The sequence below is a fragment of the Ailuropoda melanoleuca genome, chromosome 4 (genome assembly GCF_002007445.2).
Source record: "Ailuropoda melanoleuca isolate Jingjing chromosome 4, ASM200744v2, whole genome shotgun sequence".
Lineage (NCBI taxonomy): Eukaryota > Metazoa > Chordata > Mammalia > Carnivora > Ursidae > Ailuropoda > Ailuropoda melanoleuca.
In genome coordinates, this window is record NC_048221.1 from 87,809,948 (window position 1) to 87,826,160 (window position 16,213).

Below are 16,213 nucleotides of genomic sequence, written 5' to 3' on the forward strand. Positions count from 1 at the left end.
TCATCTATTTTGAATTTATTTTTGTGTATAGTATAAGAAAATATTCCAGTTTCATTCTTCTACATGTGGCTGTCCAATTTTCCCAACACCATCTCTTGAAAAGACTCTCTTTTTTCCATTGGCTATTCTTTCCTGCTTTGTTCAAGATTAGTTGAGCATAGAATTGAGTGTCCCTTTCTGGCTTCTCTATTCTGTTCCATGGATCTATGTGTCTGTTTTTGTGCCAGTACCATACTGTCTTGATGATTGTATCTTTATAATAAAGCTTGAAGTCAGAATTGTGACACCTTCAACTTTGGTTTTCTTTTTCAACAATCCGTTAGCCATTTGGGGTCTTTTCTGGTTCTGTACAAATTTTGGGATTATTTGTTCAGCTCTGTGAAAAACACTGATGGTGTTTTGATAGGGATTGCATTGAATGTGTAGATTTCTTTGGGTAGCATAGACATTTGAACAATATTTGTTTTTCCAGTCCATAAGCATGGAATGTTTTTCCATTTCTTTGTGTCTTCCTCATTTTCTTTCATAAGTGCTCTATAGTTTTCAGAGTGCAGATCCTTTACCTCTTTGGTTAGGTTTATTCTTAAGTATCTTATGGTTTTTGGTGCAACTGTAAAGGGGATCGTTTCCTTTATTTCTCTTTCTATTGTCTTACAATTCGTGTATAGAAATGCAACTGGTTTCTGTGCATTGATTTTATATCCTGCCACTTTGCTGAATTTCTGTATGAGTTCTGGTAATTTTTGGGTGGAGTCTCTTGGGTTTTCCACATAGAGTATCATGTCATCCGTGAAGAGTAAGAGTTTGACTTCTTCTTTGCTGTTTGGATGCCTTTTATTTCTTTTTGTTGTCTGATTGCTGAGGCTAGGACTTCTAGTATTATGTTGAACAACAGTGGTGAGAGTGGACATCCCTGTCATGTTCCTGACGTTAGGGGAAAAGCTCTAAGTTTTATCCTGTTGAGGATGATGTTTGATGTGGGCTTTTCATATATGGCTTTTATGATATTGAGGTATGTTCCCTCTATTCCTACACAGTGGAGAGTTTTTATCAAGAAAGGACGCTGTATTTTGTCAAATGCTTTTTCTGCACCTAGTGAGAGGATCATATGGTTCTTGTCCTTTCTTTTATTAGTGTGGTGTGTCACATTGATTGATTTGAGGATGTTGAACCACCCTTGCAGCCCAGGAATAAATCCCACTTGGTCGTGCTGAATAATCCCTTTATTTTTTTAATTTATTTTTAAAAATATTTTGTTTATTTATTAGAGAGAGAGAGAGTGAAAGAGAGAGAGAGAGCACAAGTGGGGGGAGGGGCGAAGAGAGAAGGAATCAGACTCCCTGCTGAGTGGGGAGCCCAGCTCGGGGCTCAATCCTAGGACCTAGGGGATCATGACCCAAGCTGAAGGCAGATGTTTAACCGACTGAGTCACCCAGGTGCCCCTGAATAATCCTTTTAATATACTGTTGGATCCTATTAGTGAATATCTTGATGAGAATTTTTGCATCCATGTTCATCAGGGATATTGGTCTGTAATTCTCCTTTTTAGTGGGGTCTTTGTCTGGTATTGGGATCTGGTAACGCCTGTCATAGAATGAATTTGGAAGTTTTCCTTCCATTTCTATTTTTGGAAATAGCTTCAGAAGAATATGTATTAATTCTTCTTTAACTGTTTGGTAAAATCCTTCTGGGAGGCTATCGGCCCTGGAGTCTTAGTTGGGAAATTTTTGATTACTGATTCAATTTCTTTGCTGGTTACAGGTCTGTTCAGGTTTTCTATTTCTTCCTGTTTCAATTTTGGTAGTGTACATGTTTCTAGGAATGCATCCATTTCTTCCAGGTTGCCAAATTTTTGGCATATAGTTGCTCGTTATATGTTCTTATAATTGTTTGTATTTCTTCGGTGTTGGTTGTGATCTCTCCTCTGTCATTCATGATTTTATTAATTTGGGTCCTTTCTCTTTTCTTTTTGATAAGTCTGGCCAGGGGTTTACCGATCTTATTAATTCTTATAAAGAACCAGATCCTAGTTTCATTGATCTGTTCTACTGTTGTTGTTGTTGTTGTCGTTGTTTAATTTCTATATCATTGATTTCTGCTCTAATGTTTATTATTTTTCTTCTTCTGGATTTAGGTTTTATTTGCTGTTCATTTTCCAGCTCCTTTAGGTGTAAAGTTAGGTTGTGTATTTAAGACTTTTCTTGTTTCTTGAGGAAGGCCTGTATTGCTATATACTTCCCTCATCACATTTGCTGCTTCCCAAAAGTTCTGAACTGTCATGTTTTCATTTTCATTTGTTTCCATGTATTTTTAAAAATTCTTCTTTAATCTCCTTGTTGACACATTCATTTTTTAGTAGGATCAAAATGGCCCTTTATTTTAGATTCAAGTTGTGCAGCTTCCAATCCATATGCTGTCCACAGGGACTGGAGGTCTGGGAGACACGCCTGTATCCCATTCATTTGCCTCCCACATCCTCAGGAGTTGGAGTGTTTCCCTCCTTCCTAGCTCCTGGAGGCCATCCCCTTCTCGTCCAGCCACTAGAGAACAACTGCAAGAAGGGACCTTCCCCCTTGGACCCTGTTCATAACAAAGTGTTCTGGAAAGAGTTGACTGACAGCAGTGAAGGAAGGGCTGTCCCAAAGCTCTTCATGATTCAGCAGGGAACTCCAGAGCACCTGACCTATGGGGTGTGCTCCAAAAGAAAGTGGGTCTTTGACTGCCAAGAATGGGTGAGAGCTGGCCTCTGCACTTGACCCAGTGAGAACTCCCTAAGGGAAGATGCTGAAAGAAATAACTACAATTTCAGGTGGAAAAAAGTGATGTGTCAAAAAAAAAAAAAAAAGCTATAATGTCCTCAACTTGATAAAGACTATGTATAAAAAACTTACAACTAACATCATACTTAGTGGTAAGAAACTCAGAGATCTCCCACTAAGATCAGGTACACAGCAAAGATGTCCCCTCTCATGTCTCCTTTTCAACATAGTATTTGGAAGGCTTTGCAAAGCAATAAAGCTTAATTAATTAATTAGTTAATTAAAAGGTATACAGATTGGGAAGGAAGATATCAAACTTTTTCTTCACAGATGACATGGTGGGTAGAGAGGGAAAAGGGGAGGGGAAGGGAGAGGGAGACAGAGATAAGTTCTATTTTCTAAACTGACTCCTATGAGATCCCCTCTCTTTTTTTATGATTTCCCCTGCTTTTTTTAGTTTCTTTAAATGTATTTCAGTATCTTATAACCAAAGAGTCTCAAACCAGACAAGTAGGAAATCAGAATGCCAGAGATGACCACAATACCATAAACCCAGAGGAAAACCCTAAAGAGGGCTACTAAGACAATGGGGTAGAAATCACACTGTGCCTGATGCAGGTTTTGCCTCTCCCTACTGAAGGACTAAATACAGTACTTGGTTTCCAGAAACACACAATGTTTCTAGTCCAAGAATTTCAGAGAGTAGCAAACAAGGTTGGGTGAGGAGATACTGCATGCCTGGACTCTGGACCACCCAATTTATACCTGACCCGCAGAGAGATTTGATCACCTGAGATTGACATGAAAGTTTAACCAAGGTGAGAAAATCACCCAGGAATAACAGCACTCAGTCCTCACAATATCTCATTAATGATGAGGATTTAGATGGTTCCAGTGCTATGCAATTATTCTTTCATGTGGTTATCCATCCATCCATCCAACCATCGATTCTACAAATACTGATTTAGCACCTACTAAGTAACAGGCATTGGACATACAAGAACAAATGAGACATACTCTGTGTTCTCAAAAGGCAGTGAGTACTGCTCATTCATAGAACTTGAATGGCTTCTAATGATATGCTTTTGTGAGATTCTTTGTTTAATCTCCCTCCCCTACTATGTCAATTTTGTAATGGCAGGAATCACATCTCATGTCTTTTTTGTAGCCAGCAGCTGGCACACAATGGGCACTTTATACATAATTGGTGAACAGATAATGAATAAAGGGCTTTCAGTTTATTTAAGACTTAGAATTGTCTTTCTTCTGTTTTTATTAACCCTTATTATATCCTGCCCCATAGAAGGATCTCTTTATAGAAGTTTCAGGCAATAATACATTTTGAAAGCTGACTAATGTCCCACAGTGTTTGCAAACTGCAGACTCTGCGACAGTTGCCCAAGTTAAGAGAACCTGGTAACTAAGAACCCTCCCTGTAATGTAGATCTCTGGTGTCTAGGGACTCTTCCTTTCTCGATAGCGCTCAGATTAAAACTGCTCAGGAGAAAGTGCATAAAATGCAGCTGATTCATTGACCTTCAGGAAATGGACTCTGAAAAGCAGAAGTGAATGAAAGAAATGACCATCACCACATGGCAGGAGGAAGTGGGCAGAAAGGACAAGGGACTCCATGCACAGCTGGGCACCTCGTGCCCTGTGCAAGGGCGTTCTGCTAAGGAAGTAAATGGGGGCTGAAATCTAGCCAGGATCTTCTCCCTGGCCATGAACCCTGGTGAGAGGCTTTGTCACAGGAGCCCTAAGGACCAGACGTGGCCCACGTTCACTCCTAGTGGGGAGTCCCCAGGTTCTTAGGAAGACTGACAAAGTTATGAGGGAGAGTATGAAGGAAACCTGCGTTCAAGTTGCTCACTCCGTGGGCCTTAGCCTGTGAACCCCTGACTGCCACCCCTCACCTACCCACACCCCGATATCCCACTCTGGCACCTTCAGATCTCAGAGTGATAAGGGCTGTCTCCTAGTAACAGCAGGAGAGATTGTAAGAAGACATCTAAGACCAAAGCTGTCAGAAAGAGGAAAAGGTCCCCCCTGCTTCTCTGAAGATGAAGGGAGATGGGAGGGCAGAAGATGGGGCTGCTGACTGGCCAGCCCAGGGCTCTGGATTAGCTGGCAGGGAAGGCTTCTTTCCCCCAGTGTGGATAGGTTCCACTGACTCTGGAAAGCACTCAAGTACACAGCCTAATAGAAAAACAAGTAAGTACCAAATAGCTTGAAAAAAAAAAGTTACCCACATCCATCCCTATTCTGTTCTTCGTGGTCCATGGAAACAGCAGGGCTATTTCTAGCTCGAGATGCAGAGGTGCTGATGAACAGTGGGGTTTCTGCAGCTAATCTCTGACAGGACCGAGCTGTTGCCACCCCGCAGAGGTGCTGGGGACAGCGGCTTAACTGCACATGGCCAGCACATGGTGGGTGGGCGGGAGGACGTCTGGCTGGTTGGGGCGAGGGGGGACGGAAGTGGCTCTGAAACCGCATTTTGGAAGCAATAAGCCGAAATGATGCAGCTCTGTGTGCCTCTAACACCATCTTGCTTCCAGAGCTCTGTGCTTAAAAAGGACCAAAGAAAGAAAAAGGGAAACCCTACGGCTATCAGTGCAGCTCCTGGGGCTGTATCTCTCGCTTTGAATCAGCAATGTCATTGCAGAGGTCCAAATGCAATTCTTTTTCCTGATGGAGAACTGGTCCTATTAAGGAAAACCATCAAAACATCACGAGAAGGGGAGGGAGGGAAAGATAAACTTCATCGGTAAAATGTCACAGACTTTGAAATCAGGATGACTTTGGGCTCAGTTCCTGTGTCTTTTGTTGTCAGCAGTGTGACCGTAAGCAGCTGCTTCATTTCCCCGTATCTCATTTCCCTCACCGGGAAAGTGGGGATCCTCCTAGAGGTAATGACCGTGAAAGGGTTTTCGTTTGGTGGGGGCCGCCCCGGCTCAGTCGGGCCTTTGTCCAGGGTTCTGCAGGCTCCCTTCCTGTGAGTCAGTCAGTCTGTCCCAGCCCAGGACCCTGCTGATGCCTCTTCACCCTCTCCTGGGACAGCATGCAGTGTTTCTCTTCATTTTTATGTTTTATGTTAACGGGAAGCTTGCCGTTTTTGCCCAAAGAACAAGTAGAAATGTGACTTACATATGTGACATTACTTACATAACAAAATCCAAACACTGTTTGTTTCAATGGTTTAAGATCTTTTTGGCCTCTAGGAGAGAGGATGTCAGACCCTGCTCCCCATCAAAGCTGTGTCTAATTTGATGGTCACACATACATTGAAATGATTTTTGTGAGACGTAAGCACGTCAATACGTAGCTCCATGCCCGGCATGTAAATGCGAAGGAAAAACAGTGGCTTTCGTGGCAGGCATATATTTGTAAACACCACACTTGGGTGCCAAAACATTCCCCAATTGCTTTCCAAATCAAACGACATCTTACCCTGAGCCTCTACTTGCTACCTCTTATTCGTTATTGGGAATATTCCCCTCAAGCTAGGAGAGGGTCTGAGGAAACTTACACAAAGCAGAACTTTCCAGGAGGCTCTCTGGCCTTCAGCCCACCCTGGTCACCTGCTGACGTGCTTACTCACTGTCCAAGCACTCAGGGGGGCTTCTCTGTGGCTTGCATTCCTTGCCTAGGTCCACAGTGTTTGCAGTGGCTGGTACCCCAGTTCCTAGCACCCGGGCCCCCCACCTCCCCAGCCCCCCAGCTCGCTATTTTCCTCTGAGACCAAGGCATCTCTCTGGTGACTACAAAGAAGCAGAAACTCTGCTACTTGAAAGTGCATATGACTCCTGGAGCCCAGACCATCATTCTGCTTGTTCCCAGACTCAAGGACTGCCCTCTTTTCCTGGAAGGGAAGAGGGGCCGCCTAGGGCTACCTCAGCCTCTCCTCCCAGGGTCAATAAACACCTTCCAATGGGGCCATTTCTCTTTTAATTCATCTTTCGCTGCATTATCATTATTATGTTTGAATAAGATATATCATCTTACCACAGGAATGTAGGATTCTTTTGTCATATTTTTATTTTGTGAGTCATGAACGCTCAGAATCTCATCCAACCTGACACCAAATGGAGACATAAAGCCACAGAGCAGAAATGAGCCCAGGCCCATGGAGAAACAGAGCTGCATCTTTGAACTCTGTTTCCCGTTCCCTTCAAGATAGCACTGTGCGTAATTCACGCTCATTCTCTGTGCGATAGCCTCTGCTCACCCTTCTCTGTCAGAGACATTTCCTAGCTCCTCCGTGAGTTGTTCCACTCGACTGCACTGCGGATGGGGGAGAGAGAGTGGTCCTGCAGGAGTCTGATCCTCTCAAGAGAGGAACTATGTTTGCCTGGGATTTTTCTGCAGAAGGCAGGCAGCAACACAGTCTTGGGGCCTATATGTAAAACATCTGACTTTCTCACCAGTGTGGTTGAATCTTCTGTTTTCTTACTCAGCAGGAGCTTGTGGAAAACTGACATTGTAGTTGCTGGCTGAGATCACAGCTCTGCATATTATTTCCAACGGTATGCAGTTTGTCTAAAAGGAGTCGAGCAAGGCCAACACAATGGACATTTGTCTGCTAGCCTCCAGGGTTAACGGGCATTTTTGTTCGGGGAGGAAAGGAAAGGAAGGAATGAAACCTGTAAACTGCAGTCCAGAAAAGTTTCACTATTGGCTATTACCACAGATGTTTCTCAATTTTTTCTGCCATGAAAGAAATAACAAATATTTGCAAACTTAGCAGCAGGGTCTTAGTAGGTTTATTTCTGCTATTATTGAGTGCTTCTTAAAAGTCAGCAGAGTATTGAAGAAGTTGATGTGTCTTTGTTGACATTCCAAATAAGTCAGGAAGCCCAAAAGGAGAAGGATGGGAATTGGCCCAGACAGACGTGGCTAATGACAGAAAGCTACACTGTCCTCTCTATCGGAGACTTGCCGGCCTCTGATTCATTTGTGAAACCGAGAGAGACGTTGTGCAGTGATAGGGAGGACTTGGGCTAAAGATAATGAACACACTAGTGGAAGCCCTTCACTCACTCTGGACACTTAAGAACTCTAGATAAAATACAATCAAAATGTTTTTAGTATATAACTAAGCATGAAGTCAAGAAAGGAAAATTGCTAAGTTATAGGAGCAAAAAGAAAACCCAAAGTCAGAGTTGAATAGGAGTATGTACTGTGTATAAGGTGAGACCTAAACTCATATTATCTCTAGAACGTGGAAACCCAGGCTGCGATCCTAATGTTAAAAACTTTTCTCGACCTGTATGTAAAATGTGAGTTCGTTTTATACTTATTTTGATGATTGCTGCGTAACGCAAAGGATTCTTGAAGACTATATTGTACAACTGAAGCTAATACGACGCTGGATGTTAATTATACTTCAAAAAAATAGTAAAAAAAAAAAAAAAGAGGTCATTGAAAGATAGGTTAAAAAGACCCCAAAATGAAAAATAAATTGTATGTAACGATACAAAGACCTCATATCATGAAGATCAATTTGCCCCAAGTTTATCTGTAGTTTCAATCAAAATTTCAATGGAAATATTTTGTGGATATTCTGCAGAAAAACCCCAGCTGCTTATAAAATGCATATGGAAGGGCAAAGGGCCAGAAAAAAGGAGACAGAATCCTAAAGAGGGAGAAGCAGAAGGAGGGAGAGAACTTGCCCTACCAGATACGGAGAGTTTACTATAAAACCCTAGCAATTAAGAGATGGTGGAAGGGAGACTTGATTGGGGGAGACAAAGAGACCCCTTCCATGGAATAGAAGAGAGTTTAGGAATAAATTCGCTGTGTGAAAAAACTTGATTCATAACACAGCAAGCATTACAGATCAGTCCAGGAGGGAATGGGGTAAGCAGAAATGGAGCTGGGAGAATGGGTTAACCACTTTAAGAAAAGGGAGACACTGAGCTCCTACCTCATACCACACACAGAAATCAATGCTAAGTAGATGAAATATTTAAGTGTTAAAAAGGCAAAACTTAAATATTTTATTAAAAAATGTGGGATGTTCTTATGACCATCGAGTAAGGAAAATTTTCATAAATAAATCACAAAATGTGTAAAAATATAAAAGAAAATATTCATAATTTGAATATGTAAAAAAATGTAAAACTTTGGTTCATCATAACATGCCCCTAAACAGCGAAAAAACAAAATGTAAAATGAGAAAAGATATTTGAAATAAACATAACTAGCAAAGGATTAATAGTTTGCATATATAAAAACCTCTCTTAATTAATAAGAAAAATACAAGGTTGATGAGATACCTGATGTATTTTAACAGGCTAAGAGGAGGATTAAACAACTATCAGAGGGTTGGGATTAAATGAGCCATAAATTCATAGGAAAATAAGCAATTGAGAAAAACAAGTGTTGGTTCCATGGGAAATAAAACTGTTACAGGAAAGGAAAAATATACTTAGTACATTACATTGCATAACGGTCAAAGGTGTTTATATAATCACAACAATCTAAACACCGAGTAGTGATCTAATCAAATGAGAGCATCACCATTGGATGGAATGTGGGGAGAATGGGTGACGTGAGGAGACATGAGTGGAAGCAAACTTAACCCTTATCTTCTATAGTGGGTTTTCAACATGCCAGCTGCCCAAACTAGTAAGCAGGCAAGAAACAACAATATGAATGTGTTGTTTAGAGAGAGAGCATTCAATCCCAAATAATCCACTAATGGAGCTGAAAGTGACTTCTCTGGGGAGGAGAAGGGAGCATTCCCTTATAAGACTCTTTGTCTCTTTTGACAATGAGCACAGGTAACTTCATAAAAATAAGCATGGATTCCCTGACTAATAGTAACAAAGAACCGAACGGAAAGTCTAAGCCACTGGAACTAAAAGCTTGAGAGATGGATTTAATCGAAGAGTAGACTTAGCTTCCTCAGAAGTTTTTTGGTCCAACCAATAAAGCTGGAAATGAGGATGAGACCGTGTCGAGCAAGAGCCTCCACCGGGAAACAGGCCTGCTCAGTAGGGGGTCTGATTTCCAAGCCAGTCAGCGCACCGGGTCCTGTCTTTCTTCTCTACAGGCTGGCTGTTGTCCCAGGAAGAGAGAGGACAGCTAATGGTGCCACCGCCTCTGTCCCCTCTGCAGAGAGCCCTGATTTCAGCGTCCCCTGCCTGCCACACACCAGCAATAACCCTTCACAGTAAGTGAGCACCTGTTCTAACACTTCCCATGCGTGAACGTGTGAGCATAGCACTCCTACAATCACACGAAGAAGTAAGTCTTATTCTCACAATTAAAGCTGAGTACACAGAATTAAAGAACTTGCTTGAAGTCACTCACCTCGTTAGTGGTGGATTTGGGATTTGAACCCAGGCGGTCTTTCTTCCAAGTTCACATTCTGCTGTGTCTTGTTACAAACACACACCCCTACCTGAAGTCTGCAGTGAAATAGTAAGCAGCTTATCTTTGAAAACAGGTTAAGAATCCCTTCTGGATCACAAATGAGAGTAAGCCGAAAGCAGAATGAACTCATAAAATAGGGGGTTGCAAAATTGTTTATTGATTTTATTTTTTCCCTACCTCATTTTCAAAAACAAAAAAATGAAGTGGCTTCCAAAAATGTCATGTATAGGAAGTAAATAAAATATGAGCAAAATTTTAAAAAAGGATCAAAGAAAGTAGATAAATAAATATGCCAACCAAAAATTCAAGAAGGTTGCTATATCTGAAAATAAAACCCTAAATATGAGCCCCCTGGAAGCCAACACAAAAAAAGAAATGCAAGCCCTCGCAGAGCTCTCAGTATAAAATAGGAGAGAGTTGATTGAATGTTTACATGACGTACAAATTAAGTGCATGATAGAGAAGAAAGAGCGGGCAGAATATCGTGTAATTATATATTGAGTCACTATGATTTTGGAGAAAGTACCCACTTTCTTTCAACAATTGGGAAAGCAAATTTGGAGAAGCTTCACGTGGCTCCTCTATCTGCCTTAAAGCTATCTGGCTCCTCCTTTAGATTCCCGACATTAAATCCGCACTGCAGATTGCTTTCCTAAGTCATTAGAGCCATCCTTACTATGAAGCAAGCTAATGCAAGGTCAACAAGGAAAGCAACCAGCAGAGGTCCAAATGGGAGCTGAACCCAGGGCTGGGAAAGTGAAATGTGAATATATTTCCCATGCTCGTGGGACTTGTTGGCAACCCTCTTCCTCTGCTGTGTGGAGGAACTGATCGTGCAGATTTTGGAAAGCTGTGGTGTTCTTAAGTCAAACTGGGATGGAGGCCAGCTGTGGACTGGCAGCCAAGCGTGCCAGACACCGGAGTTGAGAATAGAGTCCTTAGGTGCTCCTGGGATCCTGGGTGCTCAGAGAAGATATCAGCCACAGCCATAGTGATATGTAAGAGAAGATAGCCAACCAGCGAGCAGTTTCAGTGTTTGCACCCTTCCTTGCCTCCTTGACCTGCTAGCCCAGGCATCCTGGGACCTTCTCTTTTCTGGGAAATTAGTATTTACCCTAACCACAAGAAGACTTGGAACTCAACAGAAATTCAAATAATCATTTGAAGTTACCCAGATGGGGCTGAGTCCCCTCTCAGCACAGCCGTCACATCCTCCTCCAGCAGCCTATTTCTCTCTGCCATAGCCAAACTTCTTGAAAGAGCTGTCTACACTTACTGTCTCTACTTCCTCATCTCCCACCCAATGTTCCAGTGAAACTGCTCTGGGCAGAGTAGCTAATGACCTTCTTGTTGCTGGGTGGGCACACCTCAATTCTTTTCTTCCGTGGTCTCTTTGTGGCAGGAGATTATTCTTTCTTTGGAAACACTCACTACCCTTGGCTTCCATAATCCACAATGTCCTGACTTTCCTTCTCAGGGTCTTCTCCAGGGCCCTGCGTTCTTAGTGGCCCTCCTCCTGTATGTGAGCCTGGTGCCCTGTGAGTTCTCTGAGGGGAGGGATGGTTGGCTTGCTCACCATTGTTTCTCACTCTACAGTGTGACGGAAGTCCCAAGAGGAGGGAAGGCAGCTAGTGGTACCACCTTCTCTTCACCAAGGAAAGAAACTTGTGAAGTGCTGGGCAAGTAGAAGGTAAGCAATAAATATTTTTGAAGGAATGAATAAATATGAGTTTTATTCATATTTACTTAGGATTTATAGACTGATGATATCAAAAGGGCAAAAGGTTTAGAGGTGGTTTACAGTGTTAAAATATATCCAAAAATAGAGCAAAACTTTTCAAGATGGGAAGAAATAATGGAAACCAATTAAAAGTAGAATAAGGTAGGGGCACCTGGGTGGCACAGCGGTTAAGCGTCTGCCTTCGGCTCAGGGCGTGATCCTGGTGTTATGGGATCGAGCCCCACATCAGGCTCTTCTGCTATGAACCTGCTTCTTCCTCTCCCACTCCCCCTGCTTGTGTTCCCCCTCTCACTGGCTGTCTCTATCTCTGTCAAATAAATAAATAAAATCTTTAAAAAAAAAAATTAAAAAAAAAAAAGTAGAATAAGGTAGACACACCAGCTTATTGGGATGAATCAGTTACTGCAATGGAGCATTCACTTTAGTGCTGAGCTTCCTGGTAGGCAAAGCAAAATGAGAAATACATCAAGTTATATAGCTCTCATTGGCAAATAAAAGAAAGCACACAAGTTTGAATATGGCTAGAAATACCCTCTGGTACTGAATTTAATAGGTGTTTTATCATGCAGTTACCTTCATAAGGTGAAACATTAGGTAAGATATCAGGCACTGTCTTTGACCATCATTTTTCAAAATGTCTAGATGCTTCTCTAAAGTGTTCTTTTGGATACCCAGAGGATATGAATAGAAGGGGTAGGTAAGCCAAAGCATACCACAGCTGTCTTAATTAGGGAAGTAGATTGGGATGACATGGGACACATTCCTGGGTACCAGGCACCCACAAGACACATTTGTAATGTGCACTCAAATACCGTGGCTGGCTTGCTTGCTCTTGTTGGAAAGCCTACGTCAATTTTGGTGAAGACCAAGAAGATAGAGTTCTACTGATTTTCACAGGGAAACACACACAGAGAAATCCTAATTCCATTTTCCTTTGGGGATTCAACACTCCCGCATCATAAGAGCTCCAACTTGGAAGTGGGGGAGACCTGTGTCCTAACAATCAGGGCTCTTGGGCGACTGTGGGATCCTAAAATCCCTAAGGGAGGCCAGCTAGGATTTCTGCTTGTGCTTCCCTCTCCTACCGGGTTTGGGTTACATCCAAAGAACCAGGAACAATAGAAACCATGTTCAAAATGCGGTACAAAGAGATTATCCATAATGCCCTCTCAACAGCCAACTTAAAAACAGAGTTGAGAGGCAAGATTTTCATTAAAGATTTTTGGAGGAAGCCAACGGCATGCTGAGCCAAGGGCTCCCACATCCTTGCACCCCAGTGGAACCGATGCAGAGCACGACCCTTCCCCTCCCCACAGGGGCTTATGAGGGGCTCCACGTGTGTTGCCTTCAGTTTGGGGGTCACTGCGGCTTGGACAAACCTGGACTGGTCTATGTGGACTGGCTGGTGGCCTCGCTGGCAGAGCCAGGGAAGAGGGCCGGGCGAGTGCATGCAGGACAAAGAACACAGTCACACACCCTGTGTGTTTAGAGAACCAGTGTGGGGTCGTGGACGCTGCACCCTAGGGAGTCACCTTGATGGCAGTCTTGGTAGGGAGTGGAGCGTAAAAAGACCTCGGCAGAGAGAAGCAGAGACATCACCGAATTTCCAGCAACCAAAGTAGAAGCAACCACTGGGATCTTGTCCCATTCACCGCTCTCCCTGGGCACGCAGGTGAGAGAACCCAGTGATGCTGGTAAAGTGGGCAGTGCGGGGGGGGGGCGGTCTGAAGAAAACTGAACTGTCATACTGGCCAAGTCCAGAGATGGCCCACCCTGGCACTTTCCTGCTCCCGCTTCCAGTTCTCCCTTCTCCTTCTCCAGCTGTGGGGGTGGGGGTGGGGGCTGAGGGGAGACAGCGTGCCAGAAACTGCAGTCTGTGCCTTCAGAGAGAAGTGGGGAAAAGAATCAATCACAGCTCCCAACCCCCGTCCAACAGTCAGCCTGAGCTGGGAGCCAGGATAGGCCTCAACTTTAAATCTGATTCAGAGTTTTCATTATTACATAAGACTGGATTTTCTAATTTCTGTATTGAGACAGTATTTTGTGACTTCAGCGACCACAGGACTCTAGTTTTTGTTAAGAGGGACCAGAAAAGTCAGAGGATCTGCCTGGGTTTCCTTCAGGGCCAGCGGAAGAGCCCACACTGCAAGTTCAAAGGGATCCTGGACGACAAAACAAAGTTTCTGGGTGATCCCTGGCCCCAACCACACTGGCACAGAGTAGCAGAGACATGGACATAAGCAAGCCCATTCCTGCCCTGAAGCTGGGACAGCGAGGGCACACGGTCCACCCAGAGCAGGTTTGGGAATCCCTGCGCCATCAGAGCAAAGGCCCCTTCCTGGCGGCAGAGGCAGGAAGCCGAGCTCACTCCCTGGCCCCAGGGAGTCTGGCAGCGAGGGCGGTGCTGGAGAGGCTCAAAAGGCAGGAAGGGAAGAGGCAGAGCCGCTTCAGCATTTCTAAAAACACCTGAGGGTCAGGCCCAGCCACCGGGGACAACGGGGAAGTGAAAAGTGCCTCCATCAGATAACGCGGGGTGGAAGGGCAGCCCAGACACCTGGGAAAGTCAGCCCAGGGGATGCGTCCTTGGGCCTCGGGCTCTGGGAAGGAAGAGGAGTTTAGAACCAGCATCAAAGGAAGGTGTAATTAGAATCTGCAGGTAGACACAAACCAACTTGTAATACCGGCCCTCACGGCTGAGAATGCTCCGAGAACTTTGGAAGAAAGGCTCAGGGAAATGCAAAGTAATATTATTGTCTTAATTATAATTAGAACCTACAAGTTGAGTCTTGAAAGACATTTATAGCACATCCTTAGTTGTGTAGGTCAGCTTCCCAGAAAGAGGGGAAAAAATAGACGTGGACATTTTTAATTTAGACAAGAAACAGGCCCATGTGTCAGGGCTGCTATCTGGAGCTCCCCTATTTTAAGGATGTCCTTTGGGGCTCAGGTATATTACCGTGAAGGCTAGTGCCTGAAAGCTCAACATCGTAGAAAATAGGCTTGTTGTTAAGCTTTGGAGGGCTACAGGCCAATTGGAAGCTTCCACCCACTGTGAATAATATAACTGGTAAAAAAGCTGGTCAATCATCCATGACTCAGGGCGTGTTGAGTGATCTGCAAAGCAGAGCTGGAGGGGAGGATGCTGGAAAAAATACCTAGGGGAGCCCCAGCAGTTCTCGATGATTCCAGGGCGTCTTGTGTGGGTTGAGGATGATTACGAGGTGCTGACCTTTTCCCTTCCACCTCCCACCCCTCTTAGAGGGCCGGAGATGGCAGCAGGGGGTCGGAGGGGAAATGCCCCTTGCTTAGTTAGCTGTTCCGGGCAGTGAAGAAGTCCCTGAGAACAGGTTTGGGCCGATGGTTGTAATGAGACCTCCATCTCTGTGGACGTCAGGCACCCGCGCTGCTCCTGTACGCAGAGTACTTTGGAAGTGAACCATCCAGAAATGGCTGTGATTGGTAGAACCGCTGAAACCAGAGCCGCGGTGACATTGTGGAAAGAGTCATGTCGCCGAGTGGCACAGCCAGGTTCGCAGGCTTTGTGATGACTGAAGACAAGTCTTGCATAACCCTTTATGAAAAACTGGTTAAAAAACTAGGTGTGCCTGTGTCATAGTTGATGAAGACTTAATGGAGAGGCAGCCAGGGATGATTTTGTTTCTATCCCACCTCCTAGTCCCAAAACTCAGGTGTCCAGGCTCCCTTGGTGCCCCAGGGCCCCCCTTTATGCCTGGCACTGTCCCATCTTTTACTCTGAACCTATTTTTGATCCCCTTTCCCTTCTCCACTCAGTTCCCAATTTCCAACCTTACCCAACCTTAGTAGCTACTTTAGGGATTCCGATAGTTGGAAAATCAGTAACAGATTGACGTAGCCCTTCTTCCAGATAACATTTTATTCTGCTTTGTAGAGATGTACCTTTACCTAAAAGGAGACTGGTGGGAGTGTTTAAGGCATCCCATAGCCCAGTGGGGTAAATAGCTGGGTGCAAGGAGGTATCTCCACACTTGTGTGTGTCTGGTGACACACAAGTCTGAAAAGTCTTAGAGCAACAGGATTTCCCCCCCCAATTTTGCTCTGAATTTTTTGGCTACTGCCCTTGCTCAGATAAGTCTTCCTCTTTCTAAGTTTCTAATCCCTAGTTTTGTCATGACTCACATTTAAAACAAACAAATTTTACTTCTTTCCCCCTAAGTGTTATAGCAGTTTTTCCCTGGGTGGAAAGAAACGTCAAATTGGCTCCAAAAACTTTGGAAAAGGAAACCCCAATCTCTCCAATGATCGCTATAGATTTTTCACTTACAGGAATGATTTCCTGAAGTAAAGAGCATTTTGT